This window comes from Aythya fuligula, chromosome 2 (genome assembly GCF_009819795.1).
Source record: "Aythya fuligula isolate bAytFul2 chromosome 2, bAytFul2.pri, whole genome shotgun sequence".
Lineage (NCBI taxonomy): Eukaryota > Metazoa > Chordata > Aves > Anseriformes > Anatidae > Aythya > Aythya fuligula.
In genome coordinates, this window is record NC_045560.1 from 97,400,724 (window position 1) to 97,408,809 (window position 8,086).

An 8,086-nucleotide genomic window follows, 5' to 3' on the forward strand; every position below is an offset into this window, starting at 1 on the left:
GAATATATATATAAAAAATATTACACTAGAAGAGTATAGAAAATCAAGACAAACACAAAGGTTTCCTTTAGAGATATCAACATGACTCCACATCATGGACAGATTTTATTATAATAAGCAAAAAAGTGTGTTTTTAAGCATGTAAGCTCTATCCAGTTACATCAACACAGCCAAAAGCCTCACTGAGAGGATAATTGTCTAATGATGCTAAAGAGTATGCTCCATATAAGATTTCTGTGCTCCCACCCCCCCCAAGGAAAATCCAGCCAAGATACCTGAAAAACAAAGAAACAACAACAACAAAAACACCTTTGTCTTGCATGCATATAAGTTTTCTTGAGGCTACAAGAGCTATCTTCTTCACATGGTGTCAGAGCCTTCCCTGTGCTAAAGTGGGACCAAACTGGTTGCCTCTAGTGATGCTACTGGTTAGCTTCCACAAAGCCAAGATTTCTGACTGAAGTGTATTCTTCTTAACATGCACAGAAATCTGAAGCAAAATTTGTCTGAATTAAGTGATCTTTCCTACAGTTAAGCATTTTAATTTCTCCTTTGTCTCTCATATAGGTTATGTTGACAGTAAATGTAAGTTACCATCTTACTATGCACTTTGTTCCAAAGAGCTATGGCTGATATATGTTTCCTATCTTTAACTCCCCAAAACCACAAACCACAAAGCAAACCAACTAATGAACAAAAAAAAAAACCACAAACAAACAACACCAACAAAAACAACACCAACAAAAACAACACCAATCAACCCCTGGAAGCCTTTTTCAAATTAGTAGACTTAAAAATAATAATTTGATGCTGAAAGGAATTATCATATGTGCTTCACTGTTCCCATAGCAACCCATGAGAGATAAAAAATGGAGGGAGATAAAAAAAAAATTCTGTCTGTGGTCCTGGATGCTGTCAAGCATTGTTGGGCATACCCAGAAGGCTCCCAGGGACCAAGCAGCCTGCAGAACATCTCGGTAATACTGGACTGAAAAGCACTGTGAAAAATGTTACGTGCTTCACAGGAAAGCATTTGCAGAAATATCCCCAAAATGTCAGTGTTACTGGATGACTAATGACAGTGGCAATAATTTCCTGGGCATCCTTCTGAGGCTTTCAGAAGACTCAGAGGAGCTTCAGCACTGTGTAGATGCTATATATGGAGGTGACTGCCAGAGCATGGATGTTGAGAAGGACAGATCCTTTTAAAACCAAAAAGTTCATGAAACACAAAATACCAGAGAATTTGGATATGTTGAGATAGGCACCAGGACTGAACAGCCTGTCTCCATATTCTTAAAGGTATGAAGTATTTGCAGGAAGAATCACAGTTCATTCAACATGCTTATCACTTAACAGCCTAAAATTGCTGTTAGGTGCAAAATCCAAGCAGCAAGGTTGGAATACTGCAGCTGTACATTTACATATAATTATGATCCGGGAGCTGCAACACTGCAGACATATCAATAATTAGTTTTGTGGCAAGCAGCAACTCAAGCCTGCTGAGAGAAGAGTCCACATTCTGGGTGTTTGGGATTTTATTTTTATTTTTTTAATTGATCATTTAAATATAATAAATATGACTAAAAATATAAAATATGATTGCTTATGAGGAAAAATGGGCTATCTTGTGGAATTATAGACAGCTGATCTGACACTGTATATAAATACTGTAAAAACAACAACACAGACCTTTTTGAATGGTTTTGTTCTAAAACTGTAGATTTCAGTCAACATCAAACATAACCATCATGTCACAGCACACACTACATAAATATAGATTCACTTAACTCAGACTAAATATGTTCCTCTGTAATATGCTCAACTTCCTGTGTCATGACAATCCCTCATGTTGACAATCTATACTCATCCCCTCTGCACTAATATTAAAAAGAGCATGTAAAGCACATTTTTTACCTTGGGGAAGTGTTGAACTGAAAAAGTTTAATATCCTGTAGCAGTGTTATGGCTGATTCATAAAAATTCTGCCTTGTGAGAAACCTGACAGGGTAGCAGAACAGTTTGAGTCTTGAGAAACCTTTTTTTTTTTTTTTTTTTTTTTTTTTTTTTTTTTTTTTTATGAAATAAGGAGTAGGCTTGCTGGACTGCAATGTAACTGAAAATCTAACATAAAAACAATAAAACCTTTTTTAATATCTACAAATGGGGAAAGGCTTTGTATCTTAATTTAAGAATACTCACTGTAGATACTCTTGATGACAGGCTGTTATACTGAACTTTCCTTTTTTAATTTACAGCTGATGACTTCATATAAGCTATTAAATGTATATATATCATAACATGTGGTATATATATATCATTAATTCAACATCAGGGTTGGCAAACTCATGCCAAACTAGATTGCACTTTGCACTCCCATTGCAGGCATAAGTGAAATTACATCAGATGAGCAAGACCATTTTCTGTAGTGAACCTGAGGGGAACAGGAACAAAAGCAGCCATATTCAGCAAATCTGTTGTTTTCCTGGTTCAGCTAATGCTGATTCAGCTTGCAGCACTTAAGTGAAAGATACTGAGCTTTGGCTCCAGCATTCAAAGCGAGGAAAAATGTCACAGAATCAGCCCCCAGAAAGTTGGGAAAGAACATTAAATTCCACTAGCAAAAGCAGGAGCTTGGAAATAAATGTCAGAAAGATTTCATTTTGTAAAATGTGCTACTTCCCCCCTACAATGTGGTTATGTGTCTGGGTGACACTGTTCAGCCTGTTAAGGGCTTCATGGAATTTTCATTGTGGAGTCAAACTATCCTCTGCAGATCACAGTTTGGACTTTAGCTAAAAGAAAATCCAGTGTGAGTGTTGTTGTGGCTTTTTATTTTTGTTTTTCTCATGGTACTGTCAGTCCAGGTAAGGGAAAAAGCTCTATGACTCTTTTTTAATAACAAACCTTACTCATATCAATAAAGTACATCGATTTTCTAGGTCAGCAGCCTGGAAGGAACGTGCAAGGTGACAGTTAAGCTACATCCACAAGTGGTTTATCAGAAGCAGCGTTTTGTGTGAAGGAGTATCGGAGCACCCCTGCTGTTAGTTTCTGCTGGAGGAGCAGCTGCCTTGATGCAGTTTGGCACTGCCTTTCTTTTAAAACACGTTTCCACTCAATGCACTTGGTGTGGCAGTGACCTTCTTACCCATCAAGTGTAAGTACACATGCAGCATCAGAGCAGACCAAGAACATTGTGAAGATGAAGAATAAAACCTCTTCTGTAGAAATAACTTTATTTTTTCCCATGTCTATTTTATAATCCTTGTCTGCAAGCTGTCTTTGTGTTTGGTTGCTTCCTTCTTTCTCTGAGGCAAGCAACTTCCTCTCCATTTTCCTCTCTCATGAAACTTTACTTCTGGGTAGCTTTCAACTTTTATGTAATTTTCTCCTCCTCATTCCTTGTCTCATTCTGGGTGGCTGTGATAAAAATGAAATAAAGCCATGCTGACAAGATACACTCAAAACTGGAAAGCTACACTTCTGGTTGCTATGTGCTAGATTATATTAATTTATCTTGGAGAGACATATTTCCAAAGGCACATCAGTAACAGTTGGACAGTCCTTCTTGACCTTCTTTGCTAGTGGGGTGTTTTTGAAAATTGTCATCATTCATTGCGCTGGCAATGAATATTCCTTCTTTCAACAGTGGTATAATATTAATAGCAGATAATAACAGATAGAAGTAGCCGCATCTCTGCTTCCTCAAAGTGTTCTCCAAAATGTCAGTCATGCCTTGCCTAAAATGTCACCATTATTGCAATACTTAATGCTATAGTGATTTTTTTTAATTACTAATAAGACCCAAATAGAATGGTTCAGAAGTAATTTGAGTAACTCATAGACTTTTCTTTGATGTGTTGACTGAATTTTGCTAGTTCTGCCTCTTGTTCAAAAAATCAATATTATCTGTTACAGAAATTAATCACCGTGCTGAAGTCTTTGCAGATACATTTCAGCTCCTCTTGGTGTTTACACATTATCCCAGTAAATATGAGGTTTACACAGTAAATATGAGCACTAGACCCATGGCTATGTTATAGTTATAAATGTAAACACTACCAAAACTGTGAGGTGTTCATGCTACCAAGGTCTTACCATAAAGGCAGCACAAGTCCTATGCCTGTTTACAAATAGCCCTGCACATCACTGCATCACACCAAACCTGCTTCTGTCTCTGCCTAATTATTGCCATCAGTTCAGGGAGATAAGATCCAATTATGCCAATGCTAAGTACCCTTTTATGCTCAAGGTCCTTTGCTTGAATGTTTCTCCAAAACGATACCTGCAGTTATTTTGAACACATAACAAGGCAAATGAAAGGTAATAGCAATAATAAAAAGTTGCAACAAACCCACTGAATATGCTATAACATTTAATTTAGCATTTGGGGATTGTAAAACTCACAATTCAGGATTATGCTTCCAATAAGCAGTGACTCTCTAGGACATTTAATTCTTTTTCATTGAGTTCAATATACCCATCAAAATACCCATACAGACCTAGGAAGGAATTGCATCAGTATTAGCAGGCAGTTTTACTATAAAGCTGTGCTATTGGAAAGCAGTCAGATTGCACCATGTTCATAACTTGTTGATGAAAAAATGCTAGGATGTTCTCAATGCTCTAAACTCTGTTCCTGCATAAAGATGGTATACCTAATATAAGGTATCATATCTATAGACAATAAAACCTTATTTTTTGTATGCACCATCAGTCTCTCAGAAAGAATTATGTTTCAGAAAATGATAGAGTAACATTAGTTCTCGGCTCTCCTCAGGATTTTCCTCAGGCAGTTGCTCTCTCTATTGTCAGCTCTGTAGTTTATTTCCTACATTTTTCTTCACATTCAAGTTTAGTTTAGATTCCAGACCACCTTGCTGATTTGCACGGAGATAAGATTGAGACAGACTTGCACAGGGTCTTGATATTTTGTGCTTGTTGTGTATAAATTCCAAAGGGATTTGTGGCTTTAAGCTTTTAATACTTTTTGATAGAGGCTTTTGTATGAAGAAAGTAAAAGACAAATAAAAAGACTACTACTAGTACATTTTCTGGTTGTTTATTTAATTTGTCTTGCAAGGGATATGTGAGAAATAGGTGTTGTTTCAATCCATTCATATTGATTACTGAACTGAGAAATAAGATTGGAAGTTTTGTAGCCAAAATGGAAGACGCCCAGGAATTGCCCAGGATGTAGATATATTCTTATTTCACATTAAAATGTTCAGAAAGCATCATAATAAATAAATAAATAAGAATATAATTTGATTTTTCCTGGAGTATATGAATATCTGAAATTAGGGACTGATGGGAAAAAAAAAAAGACAGAGAGAGAGAGAGAAACTAAAGAGATGCCAACACAAAACAGTATGCAATAAACAATATCCTTATTTTTGGGCCTTCTTTTTAGCCATGCCTAAAATTTCTGTGTCATGATGTTAAGAGTTGTGGCACATGCTGCTTTCTTCTAAACAGGCCCTTGTTAGGTGAAGTTGTAAGACGTGACTCAGATGGTGCTTTTAGCAATCAGGCATTACATTATTAGATCAGCTCATACAGAAAGCTGTTATTTTTAATGTTTGTGTGTACTGGCCATTGTAGTGATGAATGGGCTGAAGCCACTAATGGGAGAAAGTACCTTCACGTCATCAGAGAACGTACATTAAAGGGCTGTTAGTGGAGTGATTCAGAAGTCATTACCTGTGAATTGATCAGAGCTATACATGTAGACTGCACTTAAAGTTAAGATCATCCTTAAAAGCAGGAAATCATTTAGGATTCCAAGAAAGGAATTCTTGGAATCAAGAAAGATTCTTACAGGGATCCTTTTAGCTCACAAAGGAGAACCCAGAGACTGGTCTTAAAACTACTTTTGTGTTTGGTCAAAAATGCTACCATTGGTCTATTTGCTGTCTACAGAGCTAAGTAATCCATTTTAGGCTGGTCAGCACTTACCAGAGTGACTTGATTAGCCTGTGGACTGCACCTTTCTCTCAAGAGCTCCTCAAGTATCAGCAGGGCTGCAGGTGGGATTTTCTTTAATTTCTGGGAAATGTTACACTTGTGCAGATTAAGAGTGCTGTATATGTGTGATACTTCTGGTCACCTGCCAGGGAAGGAACCTCAGGCAAAAGAGCTTGAAGAGAGAGGCTCTCCTCTGTTTCTCTGCAGCAAATGTGGCTTAGATGGCAGTGGAAAACTTCAGTTGTTCATGAAGCAGAGAAAAGTTAGAACAAAAGCTGGGCTTCAGTCAAAGCCCTAATTAAATATGGCTGAGCTTTGGAAAACTTTGGTCTGAGTACTGGTTCACAGCATCTTCCTCATAACTATCTTCCTCTTTTCATCTTCATTATAGTTTGTTCTAGAAAATAAAGTAACTGGCATGTGACAAGGCAATGTTTTCAAACTGGAGAGTGCAATTTATATAAGAAACATCTGCTCTAAAATTTGTGATGGGAATGCCAAATGCCAACAAACCTAATGAAAAGCATGCAGCAATTGCTAAGCCTAATAGCATTTTACCTGAATGGCTGATCTTTGCATAAACACCCAGTCATGGAAGCATAACACCAAAGCTGGCCAAAACCTTTCTAATGAAACTGCAAAAGGAAAAATTAAGTGAATATCACAGACAATCATCTATTCAAACTGAGCAGGTATTAGCAAATCAGCATCTAAACATTCAGTGCCTGAATGTGGTGGTTTTACCTTGCTGGGTCGTAAAACTCAACAGCTGCTTTCTCAATTTCCCTTCTCAGAAGAAGAGGGGGAAAAGAGAGTATGATGGAAAGAACAAGAAAAGGCTTGTGGGTAGAGATAAGGATAATTTAATTAAAGGGAAAAGAAAGATGGAAAAAAAAAAAAAAAAACAAATAAAAACAAACATGCGAAGGCCATGCAGACATAAAGAAGTGCAGAGAGAGAAAAAGTTATTCTCTATTTCCCATCAATGAATGAAGCTTGACCATATCCCAGGAAGTAGGGCTTAAGTGTAGTGATTCTTTGGGAGGACAGATATCTTTATATAGAAAACCTTTCCCCTTTCCTTTATATAGAGACTCTTTCCCCTTTCCCATCTTTTATTGCCGAGTGTGACACCACATGGTATGGGGTGTCCCTTTGGCCAGTTTAGGCCAGCTGCTCTGGTGATGTCCCCTCCCCACCTCTTGCTCACCCCCAGCCCACTGGCTCTGTGGAGGGTTGGATGGAGCCAGAACTGCTCAGCCATAGGCAAAACATTGGTGTGATACCAGAGCTGTTCTAGCTGCAAGTGCAGAGCACAACAGTGTATTGGATGCTGTGGGAAAAGTTAATTCCATCCCAGCCAAACACAGTACACTGAGAAGTAGCAAACACTGCCTATGTGTAGAACTGAGGTTGCGAAGATGTACAAAATGACATTTTTTCTTTATGTCTATGAATTACCTAATATTGTCTTGCAAGTTAAAAAACCTTAATGAAATAGGAATAGTTACAGGAAAATCAATTCAGACAAACAATCAGTAGCAAAACCCACCATCCAAATCTTAAATCCCTTTTGTTACCTTTCCATATGATTGTTAGAAGTCTATTGGCTTTTATTCCTTCAGAGACATCCTTCACATTTTGGTTTTGATGAGGACAGAAGCCTAAAAAAGGTTATCTGGAAGCAACCAAGACCCAGTTTTCAAGGTCTTCCTACTCCAGACAGGTTTTAAACCACACTGTAACAGGATGAATCAAATCTGTAGACAAATACTCACCAAAAAAAGGGATATTACAATCTGGACTTGGACCTTTTCTTTGCAGAACTTCTGCTAAATAGTGAGCAAACTATTTCCTCCTGTATGATGTCCAGCCTTTTTGGAAATTGTTAGTAGGGAGAATTACGAAAGCTGTAAGAATTTTTGGTGTCAAAATTTCATAATAAAGAATTATGCATTATGGTTGTAAAATTATTCTGAAGACAGTTTATCAGCAAATCTATCCCATTCTTCAGATCAACACACACAATAGTGTGTATATCTGTGTGTATGTTTGCATTCATATTTATATATATATATATGGAAACACATATAGATTGTGTCTGTTCAGTATAGTG